The following is a 25,784-nucleotide window of genomic DNA, read 5'->3' as shown; positions in this document are numbered from 1 at the left end:
ATTTGGTGGGGACATAGGCATCTTTCTCACCTGCATTCTCCCAGCTTAGGTGAATCCACTTCGGCTTTCTTTCCTTGGAGATAGGATCTCTGTGAAAGGCCTCTCTCAGGCCAAATGTAGGGGCCCACCTGCAAGGAAGCACAATGTACTCTACTTTAATGCTTATAGCTTTTGCTACTGCCATATAGGGTCGGGAGGGAGAAGAAATTATGTTGCAGGTATCACAAAAGGGTATAGACAAAAGGTGGGAAGTATTAAGGAAATATTCAATTTGCACTATAGTTGGAAACTTCTTGCAGGATACATTGGGCAAGGGAGGAGGGAATAACAAGAGACGAAGTACATAAAGAATATTGAGAAAGTCAGAGTCTATTTTTGTCCATTTCTTCCAAGAAATCTTGAGTTTTTCTGAGAATACTGGTAGTTGATTTTGTTCTTTCAGATTCAGTTTAGCCCAACCTTCAGTCAGTTTGTTTTAGCTTTTGGCTATGCGTGGCAAGCATTTGAAATGGGAAGGTAGTGCTCTATGGTTTTAGATGGAGACGTTCCTGAGGTGTGTGTGGGGGGGGGCAGAAATAGAAGAGGATTTCTCCCCCCCCAATGTCACTTTCCCCTTGAAAAAGAAACACTTTCCCCCACAAGTGGGGAAGTGAGCAAAGAACAGCACAAACGTGAACTGTGCAGAATAATTAACGATTAGCCATTCCCCCACCTCTTGCCTAGAAATGTGGGAGGGGTGGAGGGGAAGGAATCCAGCAGCCCCTATAATGCATCCCCAGCTTTTCCTTCAGCCTCTGTCTGCAAAACATGAGACTTTTTAATTGGGAGAAAAGCTAATAGAGGCTGAGGCCTTCTCTGTACTCCAGAGGAGTGAGACTTACGTCCCAGTTTATTCATTGGAGAACCCCCTCCCCCCCTTATAAAACTATGCAATCTGGTGAAATACCCTCCAAAGTGGGGAGATTTTGAAGGGGTAAGGTGGATATTTTTGTTGCCCATCACCTCAGGCCTCTTAAGCAGCTGCTGTTTGTTGAGCAGAGACAGTGGAAAGGTGCCCAAAAAGAGCAACCCCCTTCCAGATGCTAAAAGCATACAGACGAAGAGAAAAACTGGGGGGAGTGGACATAAAGGAAGCAAGAATTCGGGATCTGCTTTTGCCCTTTGGCATTTGGAGTGAAAAGGGGCCCCACAACTGCAGTAGTTTCTCCAGATTGGTAGCAACAGTTGGCTGCCAATGTGAGAGCTGAGAAGCCAAGGCAAGAAGCTAACATTGGCTAAGTTGGGCTTAAAAAAAAAAAAAAAGCATCTCTTCAGACACCTCTCGCCTCCCAGGTGGGATTCTTCTGCCACCCGGGGTACAAGCCTCACAGATAGAGACCTGTCTCTGCATTCCTCTCTTTCTCCCTTCTTTCTTTAATACACTTTTCTTTCAAGAACTGCGAGGGGTGGTGGTCGTGGTTTGCCCCCTGCAGAGAGGACCTGGTGCTGATGGGAAGGAAGGAAGGAAGGAAGGAAGGAAGGAAGGCAAGGCTGACGGTGCTGAAGGTTGTGTACAGAAGGTAAAGATGCAAAAGGCAACCACTGTGGGCAAAGGCAGGCTGGGCTGCAGAATGGAGTGGTCCTCGTGATGTAACCTTTCTCTATCTACTTCGCTCAGGAGTCACGAATCTTGGCTAAGGTTGGGAAGCGAGGATGGGAAAGGAAGCTGAGCTGTTTTCCCCCCCCCTCCTTTTTCTTTTTGCTTTTCCCGGGCTTATCCGCTCACCCTTTAGTTGGCCTTTTACTCTTTTCACAAACCACCTCAGGTTGTCAAATGGCCTTTTATCTCTGGAGAAGGAGCAGCCCTTCAGCCTCGGCTGTGCCAATCGCCCTGATTCCATTGCAGCTTTCTCTCCTGAGCCAGAGGGAAACTCCTGCCTGGAGCGGAGCACTTTCCCCTCTCTATTGGCTGGAAGAAGGGGGATCCTGAAGTTGTCAATAGTTAGAGAAAGAGTCTTTGGAATATCTGGGTTCCCCCTCCTTCCCTCCTACCTTCCCTCCCAAGAAGGCTTTTGTAACCAATAGGCCCTTCGATTGCGACAACTGGGCATTCCACTGGCACCTTGCTGTTCGCCCCCTTCCCTCTCACTGGTCCGGTCTCCCGACCGGAGCTCTTCCCCCATTTGTCTTCTGAGGCGGTGGGGGCAACCATGAAGGGGAAACCTCCCGCGCCCTTCTCTCGGGCGGCCACGACAAGGGGAAAGGGAAAGCAATGCAAAGCTGCTTCCAACTCCTCGCCGCGCTAGATCTGACCAAGGGAAGACGAGGTACCAGATCCCGGCGCTAGACAGCGGAGGCTGAGGCGGCTTCTTTCGATCCCAGCCGCCTCGGTCGAGTTCTTCGCGGGATCTGGCCTTTTTTTTTTTTTTTTTAACCAAGTGCAGGATCGCTTCGAGTTGGAAAAAGGGCGACCCGGGAGATCAGAGAATTACAAATTGTCTAAAAGGAGGTTGGAAGTGAGGCGGAGGAAGGAAAGGCATCGCCTAATACCTGAGGCTCCCCTCGACAGCGGCTGCTTCTCGTCCTTCTTCCCCCCCCCCATATTATTTAGGAGGTGATTCCCCAAATCTCCCACCCATTCTCCCTTGGAGAGATCTCCCCCGTTTTAAACCCCAGACGACGCTCCTTGCCTTCTTCTACGGGAGAGGTCAAATGCACATCAGTTCCAATCCTGATGGGGTGAAATACATCCCACCCTTCAAGCGGGGGGAGGGGGCGTCCTCCAAACTTTTGCGAAAGTTTTTATTGCATTTTATTCGGCGATTAAAAAAAAATAAAAAAATAAAAAAAATGAAAAGGCACCACCAAATCATCCTTTGGGGGGGGGGGAGAAAGCAAGCGAGCAGAAGTCGATTCAGAAAGTTAAACTGGGAAGGTATGGTAGGGACTGGGACAAGCCGTTTTAATCCTCGCGATGCGCGCGCGCGCGCGCACACACACACACAAACCACACACACACACACAGAGGACGGAGGGGTCCGTGGGGTTACAGAGGGAAAGCAAAGGGAAAGCCCAGAATCTAGGTAAAGTCCAAGTCTCGGCGGTCCGCAGCTGCTGCTCCTCCTTCGGCGAAAGCGCCCTCCGCGAATGCTTTTTGGGGTAAGGGCTTCCCGGCTAGGTACTTATATACAGCAAGCCCAGACCGCAAAAAGATTCGCGAAGGACAAAGTCTCCTGTGGCTTCCACATTCATCCATCCGGCTGCCACCAAAGAGGAAAAATGTGTGTATAGATCCAAGACGGCAGGATTGCTGGTTTCTCAAGCACTAGGGAACACCTTCCGCCCCACCGTCCATTCACTCACACACGCTCCATCCCCATCGAGCACCTCGGCGAGCCCAAGCCGAGATACCAACTCGGGAGAGTAAAAGGAGGGGAAGAAAAGAAAGGAGGGGTGGAGTGGTGGTGGTGGGGGGTTCTTGGCCCAGCCCTTCACATCCAGCCCCCTCCTTCGCTGTCCCCTTGAAGGGGGCCGAGCGCACTGGGTTGCAGAAGCAAGGGGTTCTGTGAGCGAGGCAGTTCCGAAGGCGCTCCCCCCACACCCCTCCATCGCTCTGCTCCCGAGCAGAGGGTCTAGCGCTGTGCACAGACGCTGCGTAAAGAGAAAACTCTCCCCCTGAGCACTAAATAAATAGAGATGAGGCCCGCCGTTCATTGGTGCGAGCTAAAATCGTCACTCGCCAATCAGGTGGCGCCTTACTTTTTTTTTCTTTCTCTCCCTCTTTTTTCCCCAAAGGGGAGGGGGGAAAGAGAAAGAGAAGAAACATTTCCATGTCTAATTATTCAACAAACCTTAGATAAGAGCACAATCCATAGTGTTGCTATGTCTGTTAGACTTCTTCCTTCTGCTTGCCCCGGGGTTGAAGAATGGGGGGTGGGGGTGGGGTGGGGTGGGGTGGGTTGGGTTAGGATAGGCTAGGATTCCAGATGAAACAGCCATAGGTCCTAATATCCAGTAGCAAGATTTAAAGATAAACACAATGCAACAAAAAGCACCCGAAGGATCAGCAGGTGAACCAAATGGGCATGATGAGGATGAGGATGATGAGGGAGAAGAAAACTATAAGTCAAAAAGTTCAGGTTCACCTGATTCCTTTTCACCGAATCATTCCACCCAAGGAAAGCCCACTGGCGGAGGTCAACCAATGGCCGTAGCTGATCCATAAGACTGGCTATTGGAGATGAGGTCCCTCAGCATGGAGAGCATAGCTAGTTCGAAGGGATGTGCGTTTCATTCGCCCATCAGTGGCTTCTGAGCGTCTGTCCAACCCCCTCACCCAAAGAGCCCGAAGATGGGGCAAAGGAGTGGGCGGAATAAACGCCTTCCAAGCAAAAAGTTGCAGGAGATGGCATCGAACTGATTTCACCACCTCCACCCCCCCCTCCCCTGCTGGGCACTGAACCCTCGCAGAGGTGCCTGGTCTACAGCAGTGAAAGGCAGCGGACACTTTCCCATGAAGTTCATCGCCAAGTTAAATAAGACAAGATTCTTCTCCGGGGACCCAAGAAACTTGGTAGACCCCTTCCTGACTACCTCCGCCGGCGACTTTCCCCTCCCGTCCCTTCCCCGCACCCCCAAGCGCACCGAGAGAGATTCTTCCTTCTAGAAGACCCGAAAGCTTCTACCTTCGCTGCCTTTTCCTCGGCAAATCCACCTCGACAAGCAACAGCTCTCCAGCAGCTGCAGGACTAACGCAGCAGCAGCAACAGCGCAGCCCCGTCAAGAGGCAAACTCCTACTGAGCGGTACCTGCTTCCTCTTTCCTCTTCTAGTACTGCTCTTATTATTGCTGCGGCGGCGGCGGCAGCAGCGGCGACTGCTGCGGCTTACTCCTCAACTTGCTTTGCTTTCGAGACCTTCTGGACTGGGGAAGCGAGGAGCCAAGAGAAGACCACAAAGTTGGGGATCCCTTTCCCTCTCACTTACCTCTTTCGCCAGGCGCTTAGCGGCCTCTGGTGAGAATTATGATAAGAATAATCCTTGCTTGGAGGTACAGGCATCACCTCCCCCCAATGTCTGTGCACGCGTGTGTGTATGTTTTTGTTGTTGTTGTTTAAAAAAAAAAAAGGAAACTCGTGGCAAGCATCCCTTCCTCCAGGTATGTATAAACTACTGTAGTGTGTGGGAGGGTCACGATCTTGCTAAGTGCAGAAGATTTCCTAAAGATTAACCCTTCCCTCTCTGCCTCAGTTCTCTTTCTGCAACTTGTTGCGACAAGTCTCTCTGAGCACACACACATATACACACAGAGAGAGAGAGAATGTGTAAAACCTGATACTCCCCCCCCCACACACACATACACACATGCACAAAGATGGGGGAGCAAAAAAGGCAAAGGCTCAGAGGAGTCCAGCCCCCCCTCCCCCGACGCCGTTTTGATTGGATGGTCTTTTCATGTAGAGGGGACGTCTCAAGTCGAAGTCACGATTTCTCCTCAGTTTGGAACCATCTGTGACTGGAGCCATGACGCAGCCAGCACACATTACTCACTTTTACAGTCACGACTTGGAAATCCGTGCAGTTTGCAAGCGAAATTACACCACCGCCATTGAATTATTTAATAAGATCCAGTTAAGGGTAAACTTATACATTGACCTGGGAGATGCCCAAGTGTGATCTGGCAAAAGTGTAGGCAGGTTGGGGAAATCTATGGCAAGAGGATGGGAAGGTGGGATTTGGTACGGAACGAAAGGCTTCTTAGTTTGCAGAGACTTTGGATATAGAATATTAAGCACCTAAAGGGTCTACTCTTAGGACCACCGGGCTCTTTTGTGATGGGACCAAGCAAGCCCCGGGAATGGACGCCTCCTTCGATATTTTTAGGACATCACTCAGTGTTGCTGTGCTCTTAATACTTGACTCACGTCTGCGTTGTTTCTGTTGCAAGAACTGCCCAAGCTATTTCAGGCAACACGAGCCAAGACTGCTTTAACAAACCCTATTTATCTGTTATCTACTGTATCATCTTACAATCCTGTCTGCCTCTTTCAGTGTCTGCAGAACCATTAGGTGTTGCTGAACTTTGCATGTGGTAGGTGCTTCATTTCTTCATTTTGGGCTGATTTCAGGCTCCTTCCTAAAGTGTTCACACATCCACCTCCTCCCCCCCTTTCTCGTCAAATATTGAGCTAAATGGACTTATAAACGTGAACCTTGGGATGAATCTATGGTACAGATTCTTCTGACGGTGGGGTTTCTGCTAACCAGAAAGGCTTCTGTGGTAGCATGATCACGACTTAAAAATAACAACCGTGGCTTTAAGAAGATATCGGGGAATGACTGGGCTTTGTATCCTGTATCTGCTGAATGTACACATTACGATAAATTCTCAGCATTGCTTTGCCTCCACTTCCCATTCTTCCACCAACTCATTTGGTGAGGACGTCTCTAAGAGGGGTGAAGGAAGGGCAAGACTAACAAAGGCATACTCACAAGGATAGGCAGAAGATGTGGGCATTTCGGAGGGGTGAAACGAGGTGGGAGGAGAAGGGGTGAGTCCAAATGAAACAACCTATAGACTCTTCTTTGAGAAGTACCATCATCAGGTGTCGGCTGTTTTCAAATGCACAGGCGGGAAAAGGATAGCCAAGTCAAACCAGAACTGTGCTTTTACGCACCTGATAGAAAATCCGGGGTTAGAAAAGGGTATGCTCTTGGCACGTAAGTCACAATCAGGGAGGGTGCTGGCACTTTCTGCTCCTTGGCCTCACCGCCATTGGACAACCGGCTCTCCTCGCCGGCCAGCAAAAAGGGGTCTGTGCTAGCGATTGCATGGCGAAGAGGTCAACCTCCCGGGGAGCGAAAGTTAAAGCGGGCTGCTCGCTCTTTCAGTACCCGGAGCCGTGGACAGCTCCCAGGCAGAGAATGCTCGGGTGGCTTTCTAAGAAGGAGAAGCAGCAAACTAACTCTCTCATTTTAGTGCAGTTTACAGCGAAAATTCTCCTGTCCGTTCGTTCCTTTTCTCTATTTTGCTAATTCTCTTTCAAGCTAAGAGAAATCCTACCGTTAGATTGCATCTAGCCATCTTTCTGGAAAAAAAAAAAAAGGGGGGGGGAGAGCGAGTAGAGTTCGAAAGAGAAAGAGGGACTCTATAGCGCCGACAGAGAGGGATCGAGAGAGTTGCAGTTTGCTATTGATTCAGAGATTTACCGACAGGGTGATTCCCCTTTCTGCAAGAATTCCCTGTGTCTGGGGCTCCGTGCATGCACCAAATTCGTTAAACAGACAAGTGCGATCTTCCCTCCCTCTTCCTCCACCCTGCTCCGGTATAAAAATAGAGGCACGAAATAAATCCAAGCATGCATACAGTATAGTCAAGATTCACAGACACATTCTCTGCCGCATGCACAAGAAATATTACTACTTACCCAAACGGGAACTCCTTTGATAGGGATGGGAGGGGAAGAGAGTTGGAGGATATAGGGGAGTGGAGGAAAAGTCGTGGTGGTGATTTGGGGGGGGAGAGAAAACATACAGACAAGAGAGAGAGAGAGGAGGGGGAAAAATCCAACAATTAATTTCCAGACAGTTGTTAGGCAAAATATACTGCGGTGATGTCCAGGTTTTCTTCCACCCGCGCTGGCGTTTATATACAAGTGCAACTCTCTGTCTATTTCTGGAACGCGATCAAAACCCTGGTGCTATTTTTAGCAAGTGCTGGGGAGAAAAAAAAATCCACACAAAGGCATTTCGCTCGAACGTTATGTCCAAAATATCAAATGTACAATAAGTCTTTCACCTGCTCCCCCCTCCCCAATTCAGTTTCTTTCTCTTTCACCGTTAAGAGTTGTTTTAAGTGCAACATTGCAGAGAATTTAGAGGGGCGACATTGATCGCTTTCCATATTACCCTACTGCTCAACCTTCCTCTCCCCCCACCCCCCCCCACACACACTTCACGGTTTTATTGAGAGTGATTCTGCCTGTTGCCTTGCGAGCATTGTTGTGTCTCTCTTGCATTGTCTTTATAAAGTAGATTCTAACAGTAATAATAACAGTAACAATAGCAACAATAGCAACACGCACACAACAGCCATGCACTACTTTACCAGCATGCACAGATGTGGCTTTTTAAGCAAGCTTGCTTGCTTGTCTGGGGAGAAGAAAAAAAAGAGAGACCTGGCACAGAAGGAATTATATTCAGCACAAAGAAAGGTTGTTTTTAACATTCTTCATTCCCCACCCCATTTTTTTTTAAAAAAATCCTTTGTCTGCGAATAAAGCCTCTATCAACACACTCTCTCACACATACACTTTTAAAAACGTGAATGTGTGTATATACACGATTGCGTTCTAGTAAATCACTAGGAAGAGATATGAGGGGAAAAATAGAATCATTAAGGCTTTCAGGCTGCAAGAAGGCAGCCTGAGACTCCTTTCCAAGGCTGCGTCAGTTATCAGCTATTGACGTCACGTTCAGATTCTCCTCTTCAGAGGCTCCAGTTCATCATGAAAGAGGTGTATGCTCGGAGCTTTGTGCTTGCAGAGAAGCAATTGAGATCGAGGGAAAAGAGTTAATTAGCAAGAGCCACGTTTTTAAGGGTTGCATCCACTTCTACATTTGCACCGTTCCTGCAATTAAATCGGCTGGGTTTTTTTTTTTTAAATAAATAACAACAACATAATGCACAATGGGAGGGAGGGCATTGAAAGAAATGGAGAGACAAAGGTGTTGTTGAAAAGCTATGTGGGGGTGGGGGTGGGGGTGGAGAAAACTGGATTTATTTAAAACACATACTCCTGGTAGAAATGACTTGATGAGGATATAATGATTATTATACACCCTATACATGCACTCTGCAGGAATTTCATGTGTTCCCACCTTTTTTATTATTATTATTCCCATGTGCTGTAAAATGAAGAATGGGGTGGGGGGGAATATAACATTTGAGGTAGTACATACTTATCAAGCAAACCAGAGGGTGTGGTGGATGCATTTTAGTACACCTCCCTTATTCTCACCCACCCATTGAAAAATCTGGAGAAAAATAGGATTCAACATCTCTCCCTTTTACCCTTAGAGCCACTTATACTGCACACACACTTCATATTTTTATCTTTCTACAGTAGCAAAACCCATATATTGATAAAGCAGAGATTAATTCTGTATATTTGCAGGCAACCAGCCCTGTCTCCTAGAGTGACGCAAAGAACAAATTCTATGGCTCTGGCTTTCTATATTCTGCACCCACGCACTCTGCTTGGTCTCCCACGGAATCAGCTAGAGAGCAATGATCCAGATTAGAGAGGAGGGGGAGGAGATGGAGAGGCACAGAGAGAGAGAGAGGGAGAGGTTGCAATTAAAAATTATAACTAACAGCTGTATGTCTGTACCCACAAGGTGAAATCTGATGTTTCAGTGGTACACAGAGCACGAATCCAGAGGACCAATGTTCATCTATCAATTGAACTTCAATTACTCCAAAAGAAAGGATGTTATTGGAAAAAAAATATATAGTTTATTTGGCAAATTGGATATTTCTTCCACATACAAACTCCTTCCCCTCAACTCCATTAAAAGAAATATACCTGCAAAGACCCAGATTACAAACACTGACAGGAAAAACAAACACTGAGGTTGAAAGATAGGTGTGGGTGGTAGAGAGAAAACACTCTATATATCCTCATGAGTATTAATCAGAATCTTTACTGCAAAATAGGTTTCTTTCTCCTTCGTCTTTTCCCCATCCTCCTCCAAAAATGATAAGCAACTTCAAGGAAGTGTGCAAAGATTTAGTTGATGGTTGATTTAGTTTTTAAGGATCTCGGCAAAGGGTTGGTAAATAGATTCAGGTAAAAATGAAAAATGTAGGATGTACGATTAGGAAAAACACACATGCACTCAAGAGAAACAAGATCTGTGGATCAAAATGAAAATTATATATTGTGACTGGTGCACCAAAGGGCTTACTTTTCCAAGAACTCACTTCATACCTTGTCTAGATGAATGAAAGAAACTAAATGTGCAGACAAGACATAGAAAGCTATCTGTAATCTAAATTGCATGGGCAAACACAGTTTATTAAAGATGCCAGTTATTATTAACTTTTTGCAATACTGTTTTTTCTTGCTAGGCACACAATGATTGAAATAAGAAGAGACATTAACATTATCAATGATGCCACAGAAATGTTAGGATATCCATATGCACCTTGATAAATATTACAAGAAGGGCTTTTATTTGACTTTAAAAACATAATCCAGCTACAGTCTTTATGTTTATGCAGCTGTGATGAGATGCAGTGACATAGCATCTCCCTACATGCCTCATTCAGAACCTCTCTCATTTCTTCATCTCTCTCATATAGAGAGGTCTTCTCTCTGGGAAAGTAGCATACACCAATTAAATTAATGCAAGCTTCTTAAAAGAATCCTTAAATCTAAAACAAGTTCACCAAAATCAGTGTATAAAATCTTTTTGGGGAACACTACTTCGAAAAGTCAGATCTCTCTCTCTCTCTCTCTCTCTCTCTCTCTCTCTCTCTCTCTCTCTCTCTCTCTCTCTCTCTCTCTCTCGTAATAAAGTATTTATCATCGTGCAAATAAAGATGAGGGAAATCTTGCAAAACATTCATTTTTTTCTCAGACTTTTTGATGCAAGCAAACAATTTAAAAGGGACTGTAAGATTTCATACTAATTTCTTGGAATAAAAGATTTACTAAAGTCAACACATGTATGTTATATATCACATACAGCTAGGCCTTCTTCCTTCTAACAAAATATTTAGCATCCAGGTTACTAATTCATCCTTCTATTATTCCAATTCATGAAGAAACCATCCAGGCAATATCGTGTAAAGTTGATGAAAGTACATCCTATGGTAAATTTTGATTAATCCTGATTCTATTGGATTAAAAAAGGCAACAATACATATAGGATTACAAACATTATCATTAATATTATACCTGTTACAAATCAAACTGTAGAGTGAAAGATAACTTGCAGTTCAGGTAATCCAGTTTTAAACTGATCTGATCTGACCAGAAAGTATACTTCTACACAATTTAAGAAACAGATCTGCTATCAAGCATAACACCACTCTTATACATTTTAATGCTCTTTGGGAGATTAGAACCCTGGAATGGGTTCATGTTTTCTTACCAGCAACAACGTTACAAGGTTAGTAAAGTGGACGGTGATGGAAGCAGAAGCTACTTGAGAGAACCTCCATCCCACTCACTGAGATCTTTGTCGAGGTGCATTTAGCTTCTGGGGGCTTATCTCGTGATGACTCATACTAGAGTCTTTTCAGTAACTGCCTCAATTTTTTTTCACTAATACTGTCCTTATTGAGTTGAAAGACCTCACATCCTTATTGGTTTTTAAAAAGCCAGTGAAGTGCATCTTTTTCGGAAAGCTTTTAATTATTTCATTGACTTTATTGGATCTTTACATGCTTTGTAATATGTCCAATGTTAATTTTGAGTTTATGTTTTATTATAAACAACTGAGAGACTTCTAAATAATAACATTATCTCTATTGTATTTGTATCTCACCTTTGAAAATACAAAGTGTAAAGAATAACTTGCTTCAAGAGCAAAATGAATTTTATTTGCAGTTCAGCATGTTATGTTTATCAAGATTCTTTGCTTTCCAAAGAATTAAGACTGACGGCATAAAATAAAATAAATAAAACTATTTCTATGATGGCAAGGAAATAGCAAAACCAAGAGACTCTCACTTATTCCTCCAATTTAAGGCCAGGACAATTCTTACTCAAGTAGATACGTTTATTATAAAAACTATCCAGAATATTCAGAGTAGGGCAGAGGCTTTTCCATTGGGCCTATCTGTTAGAAAAGAAGGAAGGAAGGAAGGAAGGAAGGAAGGAAGGAAGGAAGGAAGGAAGACAGGCTATTCCACATCAGTACTAATTCTATAATGCATTTAAAGAACATGCTTAAGTAAAAATTATAGGCTCAAAACACTATCAGTATTGGGAAAAATTATGAAAAATAAAGCATTTCAAAAGACAGGAAAAGAGGGAGGAAACTTATTACAATCAAACCAATCTCAAAGATTCCTCTCAGATCAAAGAGGTCTGTCTTCTTAATGTATTTCACAGATAGTGGTTATTCATCTATTGCCATCAGTTAACAGAAGTGCTACAATATGATGGGGAAGCACCGCATTTGCTATCCCTAATATCTGTGGTTTCAGATTGCACTTTGACTTTGTATACCTCCCAGAGCCTCTGGAGTGATATAATTTACTCATCTTACAAATAAGCAAACAGATCAATAAAATTTCAGATCCTACTATCATAATACATTGTCTTTTTTCCCCATTGGTAATAGCATATTTAGCCCGCTCTGAATGTTTTTTTCCCCCAGCAATATAATAATACCGAGATGTTTGTTTAAAATAAATCCAAATCACTTTTCATTTGAATGATTCCAAAGCTCTCACTATTTATTTTCCACCATTTAATATAAACATTGACTATTGATTTGTTGTTTGTAATTTTAAGAAGTTAGTTTTGCTATAATGTAGCTTACAGGTATGGATCACCAAGAGTTTGTATTATGCCCTTCTGTTACTTATATTTACTTTGGTAAAAAGAAGTTACTGCTAGCAATTCCAGCTGAGAAGCAGTTTCTTAAAGTATAAGTAGCTATCATTAAAAGAAACCCCAATTTTTTGCCATTAATGATATTAGGGAATCATTTGGCCTGTGAATTTGAAAGAATTTAGACATGTGTTAAAACTGAGTGGAGAACATTCATTGGGCTACTAGCCTAAAACTGATATGGTTGTCATGAATACATATAGATGTTAGTTGGTTCTGCAACTTGAAACCTTCTGTCCAAGAATATGGGTCAGTCATCGCCATGAATGTCTTTGCACATTACACATTGCACATATAAAGAGGACTTGTATTTCATAAAAATGTTACCATTAATTTAAATTGTGAATGCAAACTCATCACGCCACTTCTAGTATGCTGTATCCATTTCAATTTTATTATACTTACATTAAAAAGATGTGATGAGATCTTTGTAGCAGATCTTTGGTTCAGAGCTCATTGGTTCCACACATGTTTTGAATGGTGCACAATACAAAATTCAATTCTGACTGCCTTTACTAGATGAAATTAAGATTTTGGAGAGCCACTCCTGGGCAGAGAAAACAGTAAGGGTAAGAGGCCAAACAATCCAACTACTGATTTCAAGGGAAATTGATCTTTTATTCCAGTATAGAAGAATTATAATTTTCATTCAGTATTTAGAGACATTTTGTATAGATTAATGATTTCACTAAGACATTTTTCTGACATGACTCTAGGCCAGTGATGGCTAACCTTTTTGCCGTCACGGGCCAAAAGCAGGGGGAGGGGGGGTTGTGGGTGCGTGGCCCACATCCATAATTCAATGCACCCCACCCTCTTGTGCATGTGCATGTGACCCCCCCACGCTCCCCCCTGCTTTTGGCATGCGATGGCCCGGTGGGCCCGGTAGGCCTGTTTTTTGCCCTCCCCAGGCTCCAGAGGCTTTCTGTCCCCCCCCCCCCCCCCCCGAGGCCCTCCAGAGCCCAGAAACAGCCAGTTTCCAGACTTCCGGTGGGACCAGAAGGCCTGAAAATCAGTTGGTCGGTGCACGCATGCGTGCTGGAGCTGAGCTAGGGCAACACTTGCGTGCCCACCAATATGGCTCCGTGTGCCACCTGTGGCACGTGTGCCATAGGTTCGCCATCACAGGTCTAGGCATTTAGATCAACTAGTTCAGGCTGATCTACAGTAAACTGAGGCTCATTTTGTCTAAGTCTAAGCCTTTAATGAAGTTACATTAAAATAAAGAGTATATCCTTTCATAAGATCACACCACTTTAAAAAAATCCTTATATTTCTAACATTTTATTAGTAAATTCATTTTGCTTTTTAACTTATATTAGGTGTAATTATCAGTGATAATTGACAGACAAAAAATTCTGTGTAAGTATTTCAAGTCATTTTTGAGAAAATAATAAATGATGTAGGTATAAATGTATACAAAGGAAAAGGATTGTAGACTTGTAGATTCTTTGGAGCAATAAGATTCAGGCAACAGTTAACTGAAAGCATCCATGTTATCACTGAAAGATAACAATAATTAAATAAGCAATCAAATAGGCTGCACAAAATATTTAAGATCAGAAATAACAGACTGATACTTAAGGATAGATATAATTTTGTCTTCAGGAAGGAGATGACATAATATACCTCCTTCCCCAACTTACTGGTCTTTCAGGTATTTTGGATTTGAACTCCCATCACTCTGCCAGGTTAAAGTAATCAGAGAAAAAAAGGAAACAGAAATGGCAAGAAGGCAAAAATGAAAGAATTATGAAAGTTCATTAAAGGAGATTCTGAAGAGTGAAAGGAGAAATGGACTGTGAGAACACATCTGGCCTAACCACCTTAGAAATGCTTGTTCTGCAATTCATGGTTTCATAGTTTTCAGAATAAGATATGAATTGATACTTCCAGCATAGGCAAATATTTCTAATCATTAACCAGAAGATTTGTAGAAATAGACACATAACATCAAACCTAATTGAGTTCAGTTAGTTATTAAAACCTGGGGTTTTTTTGGTCAGTAAATGATGGAAAGCCCATTGGATTCTAAATGTTAATTGCTGATATACAGATAGTCCTTACTTACTGACTTACGACCACAACTGAACCCAACTTTTATCCTGCTGAGATAGTTACGTTTTGCTCCATTTTACAACCTTTCTTGCCACAGTTGTTAAGTGAATCACTGCAGCTGTTAAGTAAGCAACAAGGTCGTAAAGTGAATCTGGCTTCCCCATAGACTTTGCTTGTCAGAAGGTCTCAAAAGGTCATCACGTGACCTCAGGACACTGCAATCTTCATAAATATGAATCAGTTGCCAAGTGCCGGAATTTTAATCACATGACATGGGGGGTGAAAAATGGTCACAAATCACTTTTTTCCAGTGCTGTTGTAACTTCGAATCTTCACTAAATGAACTGTTGTAAGTTGAGAACTACCTGTCTATGATTTGTTCACCAATAGCAATATACTACACATCAGTGGTAAAATTCAATTTTTTTTTACTACCGTTTCTATTGTCATGGCTTGGTGTGGTTGGTGGGCATGGCAGGAGAAGGATACTGCAAAATCTCCATTCCCACTCCACTCCAGGGGAAGGATACTGCAAAATCCCCATTCCCTCCCCACTCCTGGGGGAAGGATATTGCAAAATTTCCATTCCCACCCCACTCTGGGGCCAGCCAGAGGTGGCATTTGCCGGTTCTCCGAACTACTCAAAATTTCCACTACCAGTTCTCCAGAACCTGTCAGAACCTGCTGAATAGCACCCCTGCTACGCACGTGAACACAACAACATTAAGACCACTTTCTTTCTCACAAAACAGGAAGTCAGGGTGACCTGTCTCAGTTGTAGACACAGTATCTGTAAATTTTCCTTACCAACAGATTATTTGTTTATCTGTTATTTATAAACAACAGATTGTTTATAACCACTGGCACCTTGATCCTAAGGACACTCAGTAGAACATAGTTCAGCCAGACCAATAATACAATATTTTTCTTCCAAGTCTTCAGAGTGGGACTTAAGATATATAATGAATTTTTGTTTTACTTAGAAAATAAAAGTGGGGGTCAATGTTAAGAGTGCATTTCTGTTCATTACAAAAAAGGGGGGAACAAAAGCTGTTGTTCTTTTGTCCTCTGTGTAGACTTCCTACAGCTGTCTGAACGGCTATTTTGAAAACAAGATGTTGGCCAGATAGACTCTTCTCTTATGTACTGACATTTAAGCAGCAAGTGATGCATTTGCAAAATAATATTTCTTGGAAATTGACCATACTGCAAAAATATTTGAAATGAAGGACAAAGAGAGGAAAAATGGAATGAGATTGAAAACTCACAAGAAAGGAACAATTCAATGACCATGGCCTACACAAGTATTTTTTTTTAGTTATTTTTTCTTTTTACTCCATGGTTGCCTTTCAATACATTTGTTCACATTTTATTATGGTAGTGCCTTTGTAGTTTATACAGTTACTATGTTGTCCATTATTTTTCATCTATTTTCAGAAACAAGTATTTCTGTAGAATGCAATGCTAGCCAATATTCCGGGAAGTATATTCTATCAAACTCAGTGTTATTAATTTCCAAGTTACGAAAATGAAGGAATATGACTCATCATGGGAGCAGGGTGGTGTGAAAAATGTGAAGTATATTGACTAAAATGATCTTAGATGTATAAACACGGCTTCTGTACATTTCAAAATGCATTAGAAACTTTACAGAGAAGGTTCTCAGACTGTATATTGAGGTTCTCTTAATGCTCCTCAGATGTTTATTTGGGGCTTCTTCAACATGAAGAATAGTAATAGCAAATCCATGTCTTCAAAATACAGCTTTTCTTTTGTTACAAACATTTTTCCTCTGCAACATGCACCCTGGGTTACTTGTAGATAATTTTCAGAAACAGAGTGAGATCAAACAGAATGTAAACAGAGTGGCATCCTACTACCTTCTAACTATAGGTCAAGAGAACCCGTAGCTGTTTTGTAGGTGTATCCTGACCTAGATGGGTTACTAATTTATGATACTTTGAGAAAAATGAGAAAAGGTTGGACTAAAGTTGCATCTTTGGACAATGAATGATTGGAGATTATTTTTTAAAAAATAAACAGACCATTGTCCATAAAAGAGTTGATTTATAAAAGGTTCCCCTAAAATGTTTTGCTCAGTCATACATCATCATACATTCGTACACACAAAATCTAGTCTTTTTGAAGTATTACCTATATTGAACACATATTGAATTTTTCCCAGTTCTTATATAGAAAGTTTCTAATTACAGTAACATAACATGGAATGGCTGGAAATCAATTTCACCCCTCCTTCATCACAGACTTTATTTTTAAAGAAACCCAAAGGCTACATAGATACATTTCCTTTATGGAACTCACAGCCAATTTTTTTTTAACCATATATGAAAGGGGTTTTTTCCCCAGACAAACAAGCATTTGCATCGAGATTGATAATTGCTGATCTCTTCCACTCTCTTGACAGATTTTAATTAAAATCCAGTTCTTTAACATTACTTATAAATTACTGTTATTTTTACTTGGTTTATTTTTTCAATGTTTTTATATATTTTCTAAGTTTATTCATTATTGTTTAATTTAGATTTATTGTACATTGACTTTCAACAAAAGTTCAATAACAGGACTAAAAATTTCAAAACAAAATATCTGCATACTTACTGTTAGCAGCAAATAGAAAAAAAAAAGATTTATTATTATTTCTAATCAAGGAGCTAAAATATTAATCCCTGATCAGCAATTCACTTACACGTCAGATATATTTAGATTGAATTTAACTACTGCCTTTAATTTACTATGACTTATATATCCATGCATGATTTTCTATATTGTGTTTTAATTGTTGGGTACTTTTGTTTTGTATTTATTTTTATATTTGGCATGCAACTGTTAGTGCCTGGGCATATACAATATACAAAGAAATAATATACATGTAATTAAATAATAAAATTGCTTCCAGTTGTTCAGAAAGTAAGGCAGTTATTTGCCTGCTCATAAATATTGTCAGTTGATTCATAAATATTCCTACTTATTGTACAATCAATCAATCAAATATCTAATGTTGTATAGAGAGAACTGCACCTTTACCAAACCTCAGGTCCCCATATAAAAGTACTAATCCAAGGCACCTGCAGTTAAGTTTCAATAAAATATTTTGTTAAAGGCTTGGAATCACTATGTGACAATAACCTTGATTATTATTATAAGCCAGTTTGATGTACAAGTTAAGGCATCAAGCTAGAAATGGGAGACTTGTGAATTCTAGTCCTGCCTTAGACATAAAGCCAGCTGGATGATTTTGGCCCTAGAATCACTTTCTCGCAGCCCTAGAAAGGAGGCAATGACAAACCACTTCTGAAAAACTTGTCAAGAAAATTGCAAGGGCTTGTACAGACAATTCAAGTCAAACACTGACTTGTTTGTTCACACACACAAACCCTACACTGACCTGTGGTCTAAACTGGCATATGCCAGCATCTTCCAGCAAAATGAGAACTAAGGTAAGTAAATCTGTGTTGGAGAATTCTAGTATGCATTCTATAAAGATGTGTATCCCAACATTATACTTGACCACTTTTGCATTAGTCAGAGTCACTACTTTTAATAACTACTGAACAGCAGAATAACAGAGTTGGAAGGGGCCTTGGAGATCTTTTACTCTAAGCCTGCTTAAGTAGGAAACAGGTTATTTCTGTGTAGGTTGGTTCTCTCTTTGATTAGCATTTAACAATATCTAATTAGCAGGGATGGATAAACTTTTTTAATTAAAGAGAAGAATTTATCTAGTTTTGTTTGTATTTGGAACTCACTTTTGGACTTTTTTTTGCTTGAAACTGAAAAAAAATGAAACTTTGATTTAGGTTTTGATGATTAGAATGATTTTGTTATTACAGAAATGGTTTCAGTTGTTGTGAAAGTAAACCAAAAAGTTGAGGGTTTTTTTGTATTTTACTACGTCTGAAGTCACCGTAATGTCTAAGATTGGATGTAAACTGAATTCTAAAATTCAGCTTTTAATAGTGGCACGTGCAAAATGACAGTGAACCCCAACAGCTCAGTGGGGCTTCCCTGATTTATTAGACATAAAAGAAAGTCACTATAAGCATGCAAGATTCCTATGTCACACCAGTCTTTCTCAGCAAGATAAGACATGTGTTGAAGCTTCTGCTCTTACTAAGGCACAACAACGTCTTACAAAATGTGACAAATAGCTGTAAGTAACCTGGCTAATAGGACAGGGACATTTGATTATACTCAGTGTGTTCAATGAGCATATATTCACAGTTCAAGTCTCTTTTTGTGTTATACAGCTATAGAGGTCATATACTTAGCTATTATACTACAGTATCAGGAAGACAGGGGAGACGGCCTACGATGTTTATATTTGATTCATAGCTTGCCTTTTTTTAATGGACTTTTTGCAAATGTCCACCTGCTTTCCTTAAATTCTCAACAAATAGAGCTACCAAATCAAAATTGTTAAGAGTACAGTCAGGGCAGTAGAAGGCTATGTTTTGAAATACCCAGCTTCTAGAATATTGTTTAACGTAAACCTATCTGGAAGTCAGGTTTAAATATCAGAATGGGTTCTAGAATTTTAAAAAAAATCTACACTCAAATCTACTTGGCTATGGCCTCCACTGATTACCCTGATAATGTAGCACCTTTATTTCTAAATTAATAACCACGATTATATCTACAAATATTTGGAGAACAAGAAAGATCTTTTCTTAGTTTATTGTCAGTATGTGTACACATGTTCAAGGATATCAAAGTATATATTATATACTTTTTAGAGTGTACTTTTCTATATTAAATAAATCCATGACATTATTTTAGGCTTTATTAAAATTTTACTGTATCATTTACTTATATTGTCAGACCTATTTATTTCAGATGTATTTATTTATTATGTCTAAAGGATAAGATTTAAAATTGTGCTCTTTAAAAAAATAATGCTTTTCTTATTATATACTATGTTGTAAAATGAAAAGACTGCTATTTCATTTCTGTATACTGAAAGTATTGTGCACCAAGAATCACATTCTTGAAATGTAAAACGATGCCAGAAAGTCTATGTAGAACATCCAAATATTGGCTTCCATTAGATGCAATTGACGGAGTTCTTTTCTTAAAGTGTGTGAAATGTCCAGGAATAGAACAGCAATTCCAACACTCTGCTACTTAAGAACCTTCAGTCTACTTTTAATTGCCAGATTGACCACCATCTATTTTGGAACTATTATGCCACAGTAGTAGATAGATGTTTCATCATTTATTGAAAAAAATAACTTGTTTTATCATGCAATTTTGGTTTTGTCTTTATCCTGTAATTGAAAATAAATTACTTCATGATAATGAACTTCAATCAGTTACTCTTCTAGGATTGTAATTCTGTAGAATAGGATGTACCTATACCCATCGGAGGAAAATTAAGAAGCAGCAGTATTTCTAGAATAACATCTGAAACCATTTGAAAATCCATAAACTGTTAGCTGTTCCAGGCAGATTTATCACTTTGAACTTAGTGATCTAAAAATGTTACACTTTGGGTGTTTTACTGTTTCATTCAACTTTATTCCAAAGAAACATACAAGCTGATCAAAATGAGACACAATTGTTTTAATAGTCTAACAGTGGCTTGACTGCCTTGAGTAGAAAGCTTTATGGTAATAACTGAACTCATTTGATGCAACTACCGTATGTAGTGTTGGAAAAAAAGATACAAATTAAGTTTTGTTCTCTACCTTTATCATTATCCATTAAGTGATAGAAAACAGAGATAACATTGCAGACCACTTGAATGAGAACTCTAGTGGATCCAATTGTTAGAATTAGGATACTGTTTCTTAACATTTGCTATTTCTTCCATTTAATTGGTTGATTAAATGGGTGAACATCTGTGTGTAACAGTGTCTTCCGAAGGACACCTATTGCACAATCCTATCCATGTCTTCTCACTTCCCATTCAGTTCAGTTTGTGTTCTTCCAAAGTAAATGGATATAGGATTGTCTTGGTAAGCTAGCAAATATATATTGACATTGCGGTCTAGAGTGGTTTGGCGGCTTATAAAAATGGAAAAATGTTCCGTGGCCTGGCAAGTTAAAAAATACCATGTAATTGACTATGACAGCAAGACTTCATAGAGAATATCAAATCTTTGACAAAACTAGAAATATTCTTCTGTATCAGATCATGACTGAGACATCAATATTTCCATTGCAATGATTCATTTACCGCCATAGGTAATGCTGTTGGTGCTTTTGCATCCAGTTAATTTTGTAATTCCAAGTCTCTTAATTCCATGTTATGATAACAAATGGCATTATTACATCTATTCAAGTATCAACCCATGACTAAGCTTTGCTAGTTCTCTTGTCTCTATTACACTTCAGTTCTCGTCCCTGAATCAGAAATTTGTAGCAGATCACATTTCAATGAAGCAGTTTTCAGTGCAGACACAACTGTAAAGAGTTAGGGTCACTCGAAACATGGTGTGCTATGAACATATCACTCATGTTCTCCAGTCAGTTGAATCAAATTCTTCATGGGTAAACAAGGACTAATGGACCACAAACATTGTAGCAGAAGTGCAGTGGGCTCCTCAATTCTGTTTGTCTCCATTGTGAAATCTCTTTAAGATGAACCATGAATGGAAACTTCTCAACAAAAGCACCTGTTGATAGGGTAGACTTCTACTAGAAAGGCAGCATTGAAGATGATCAGAAATGTGTTGTCAAAAGAAGAGAAGGTCCTGTTTTCATTAGACGCATTCAAAGGAAAGAGACTCCAAAAAGTCAGGGCCATCAACAGCTATATTAGCATAAATCTGGCATTTGTATGATGTCCTTGCTGCCTTGTAAAGTTTAGAATGGGAAATTCTCTTTCATTTTTCTTCCAGCACAATTTATAGGGGAGGGGGAATTTTAGTGTACAAAGATCTCCCTCTACAGGTGGTTGAAGACCGTGGCAGCATCTTCTTCTTCCATAATAGAAAATCATTTCAATCTTCATTTATTCTCCCCATTTATTTTGCGCCCATCCTTGGGCTTACCACAGTTCTTTATACAGTAGCCCCCCCCCCCCCAAAAGCAGTCCGTTTTCCTTGCTTACCTGTGCTGGGATTTATCAGCAAACTGCCCATCAGTTTTTATGCAATCAGCATTGCATATGCATGATCCTTAGACAAACAAGTTTTCTTTTGGTTCCAATGTGTGGCAAAGTACAACTATTAGTAAAGTCTACAACTTAATATATACACATTCGTCCATTCCCCCTCCCCACCCCCAATTTGGAGTTTGTTTTTAAAAAGCTCAATGTCCTTAACTTCCAAAGAGGGCATGAATTTTCCACCTTTTGCATTTTTTTCTCCCTGAGCAAAAACCCTTTAAATACCCTGAAAATACAGCCCAGTAATAGTCTGGAACTTTTTCCTCCTTTCTTGAAAGGGAGGGTTTGGTGACCAAAGCTTCGTGCAGCTTTCCAAAGGCAGCCAGCAACAGCGAAGTCTGCTCTTTACAAAAGCATTCAGCCACTGAAATCAGAAAACTTTGTCAAAAGCCAAAAAAAAAACCCACAACGCACATTCACAAAACAGACACAGGCAAGAAGAGACAGTTGCACAGAAACCTACCTTGCAACATCTTCTTCACTTATGTGTACGGGGCGAAGGGGTGAGTGTGGGGGAGTGCGGGAGTTCACAAAACAACGGAAAACCAAAAGAAAATTAAAAAAAAAAAAGAGGAGGGGAGATAGGGAGCCCAGATCAACTTCCTCAGCGCGAGCCTTAGAGCTTGATTTCTAGGGAATTTTGGCGAGGACTGCAAAGGAGAAAAAGGGTGGGTGGGAGATTACATAAATACCACTCCAGTATTTGGTGCTGGGCACCCTAGGAAAAGGCTGTGCGAATGTCGCGTAATGTGTATCTGAACTCTTCCAGGAAGGAGAGAGAGAGAGAGAGGGGTGGGGGGAGAAGAGAGGAAATTTTAAAAACCCAGTTCGCATTCTCTGCCTGACTTGGAGACAGAGAGAAGCAAAAACCCCCTCCCACTCACCCTCCCACCCACGCACCCACCCCCACACCACCAATACAGGCACCTCCTGAGTAACTGAGCGGTGCAGAATAACTCATCACCCACGTTCACAAGCCTCCCGCTCGTCCTCCCTCCCCCTCCTCTTCCCCCTCCCCACCAGGGGAGTAAATTGCCAATGCACGCACCTTCGCGAGCTCTATTTATAGGCTTCTAATGCCGAGCGTGTGTTGCATTCACAACGTGTGTGTGCGCTCTCTCTCTCTCTCTCTGTGTCAATAAAGCTACTTTGACAGGCAAAAGGGTGGTTTTGGGGTGGTTTTTTTTGCACTGCACTGCGTCCAATCGCAGCTTTTCTCTCTCTCTATATATAAAAATACATATATTTGTAGGTGCATGTGCGTGCAAAAAGCACGCATCTTTTATATATATAGATAGATAATGGGGGAATCTTCTGGAGTATTTGGAAAGGGGGGGTATCAAAACGGTCGTATTGGTGAACATGTTATGGGGGAAGATTATTTTTGCAAAGGACTTTTTCATTGGTGTGTGTGTGTGTGTGTGTGTGTGCGCAAGAGCGCGTTTTTTGGGGGGAGGGGGGAAGGTTGGAAAAGGCTCCCAGCTCTTCCCTCCCGCTAGCACAGTCAGTTCCTCCAGTGTGTGCTATTGACCTGCATTGACGTCATTGCGTCATTAGGTCTCCCTTAGAAACACTGACTTTCAAAAATAGTATCAAATTAATTCAACTGGCAGAGAGAGGCCACTAGCTGGAATGAGCTATAAAACTCCAGAATCTTCAGCTTAGCTTCCCCGTGTTTCCTCCCCCTCCCCACAAATCTCCCCTCCCCAAGAAGGGAGGGGGTGGATGGGAGAGAGAGAGAGAGAGATAAAAAAAGATAGAAGTTAAAAAAGAATAAACTTGCATAAAAATACTCTCGATAGAAATCGAGGGTGGTAGTGGTGGTGGTGGGGGAAAGAGAATCAAATGAGACTGCACGCCCCAGACCAGCCCTCCCCGCTTTCTCGCGCTCTAACTCTCTCCCCTCCTTCTCCCCCTCCTCCTCTCCTTTTCTGATCTAAAAATAACTCCCTTGCTAGAGCTGACTGCGGTATCTTTTGTGTTGCATCTTTCTGTTTTTAGCCTTCGCCTCAGCCATTGAAGGATGCTCGCAGGAGCCCAGGCACAAGCGCCCCCCCCCCCACACACACACCGCAGGGCCAACGAAGGGCGCTGCCCCTGGAGTTGCTGGATTTCGCCTGTGCCCCTGGAGCTGCCATATCTCGCCTGTGGTGGGGATCGGGGGCACTGGATGGGGGGGGGAAGGGGCATTTTAGGAGAGTGTACAGATTTCTCCCCCCTCCCCCCTCCCCTCTCCTCTTCATTCATTTCCTTTGTAGAAAACACATCCCGAGAAAAAGGGATATACAATTCCTGCCCTTCTCTCTCAGGTCTCACGTGGACGTGTGGGCAAGCACATGTCACCCCCATTCATACAAATACAATGCAACGGAGCGTAGGTAATGTGCAGAGACGGTACATTCACAAACAGCAACGCCGCCTCTTTCATGCAGGTGGATTTCATTGAAAGGACGTTCTAGCCCGGAGGAATTTGAGAAGCGGGGTGTGTGTGTGTGGGGTGTGTGTGTGTGTGTGTGTGTAGAGAGAGAGAGAAGGACAGGGGCAGGTTTTAAAACCCTGCTGTGGCTTCTCGACCCTTCCGTCGAATTAACGTTAGGCGGGAAAAACAAAGAAGGGGGACAACAGCAGCTCCCCTTTCCGCCTTTTTTAAAAAAAGGAAACATTGCTTTGTAAAATTCACACACCAAGACTAATTTAAAGGCATGCGCCCCCCCCCCTTCACAGGGTAGCCCTTCCCAAGAGCAGATAATAAACCATGGAGGATGGTGAGAAATTTAACTCATATATGTGATGCCAAAAAATATTGGGGGCAACCTCCCTCAAGAAATAGGGAGTGGGGGATTCTTTATATTTTTCTTTCTAAAAAGCATTACTCTTGAGATGGAGAATTACTATTATGCGTGCTACATGTATTACGCAGAATACATTGTATAATGTGTCACTGATGTGTATAACGTTGCACCTGCTTTTTTTCCCAGCATACTATTTTCTAATTATCTGTTTTGGCTTTATGTTGAAGAGTGGTGTCACTGCAAGATGGGTGGTGAATAAATTTAATAAAGTAATAAAATAAAATCTGTTCTATGGTTTACCATAGAAATTTATGATATATGGCTAACCTTACAATTGGCCTTTTCAGAGGCACAGGTAGCTGAAGTACAGGTAATTCTAAGGTTATCACCCTGTTGGAAGATTTATACTAAGGGTGGGTTCTACTTACCTTTACTACCAGTTTGCAATGGGGCCGTGCGCGTGCGTCCTTTCTTTGCTCGCGTGTGCACGCTTCTGCGCAAGTGCAGAACCATTTTGATGTTGGGGTCGGTGGGCGGAGCCTCCCGTTGGTTTGACTACCAGTTCTATAGAACCGGTGCAAACCAGGGGCAACCCACCACTGATTTATATCCTCTCTCGGGCCTTTTATTTTTTATTTTATTTTATTTTATTTTGAATTTTTATACCGCCCTTCTCCCTGAGGACTCAGGGCGGTGAACAGCCAAGTAAAAACATCAAGTACAAATATTAAAATACAGTTAAAAATATACATATATAAATTTGGCCCCGTTAATTAAAAACAATAAACAAAACACTTAAAAACACTTAAAAAATTAGGGCCTTGCCTTTGAGCTTCCTGTTCCTGTGCTAGAAATGTATCCTATTGGTTGTCAGACTCCCAGGGGGCTATGCGGGGGTGTTAGCTAACTTTGTAGGCTGTCTGTGTCCCAGGCTTGGTTGAATCTTGCTGGGTGATGCAATGAAGGGGCTTTGGACAATTCCTATTATAGCTGAGGGCTATTCCTACCTTTGTTGGATCTTGGGTGAGGGTATTTGTTTATGAATAGACCCTAACCGAACAAATCTTAGGGGGTAAAATGTCCCATAATGTGGGAGTCACCATTGAGAAAGATCACTTCCAGGTTTCCACTCCCTTTATGTCCACATATCTTCAGCATCTCCATTTGGGATGAGCACACAGGAGGAGCATATTTTGGA

The 25,784-nt window shown here is 41.6% G+C and overlaps 1 long non-coding RNA gene across 1 annotated transcript; it reads right to left on the bottom strand.

The window, feature by feature from the left end:
- Window positions 1-57: 57 nt before the first annotated feature.
- On the bottom strand, window positions 58-22,274 carry LOC139307864 (uncharacterized). Its single transcript, XR_011599700.1, has 3 exons — window positions 22,258-22,274; window positions 7,406-7,419; window positions 58-128 (listed from the first exon to the last, which is right to left on the bottom strand). It is a non-coding gene; the product is annotated as an uncharacterized lncRNA (long non-coding RNA).
- Window positions 22,275-25,784: the final 3,510 nt, after the last annotated feature.

Source organism: Pituophis catenifer, unplaced genomic scaffold (assembly GCF_029215685.1).
Source record: "Pituophis catenifer annectens isolate HBS135680 unplaced genomic scaffold, rPitCat1.0.hap2 SCAF_1, whole genome shotgun sequence".
In the NCBI taxonomy this organism is placed as follows: domain Eukaryota; kingdom Metazoa; phylum Chordata; class Lepidosauria; order Squamata; family Colubridae; genus Pituophis; species Pituophis catenifer.
The sequence above is the reverse complement of the archived record's forward strand: the minus strand, read 5'-3'. Positions and strand labels throughout refer to the sequence as shown.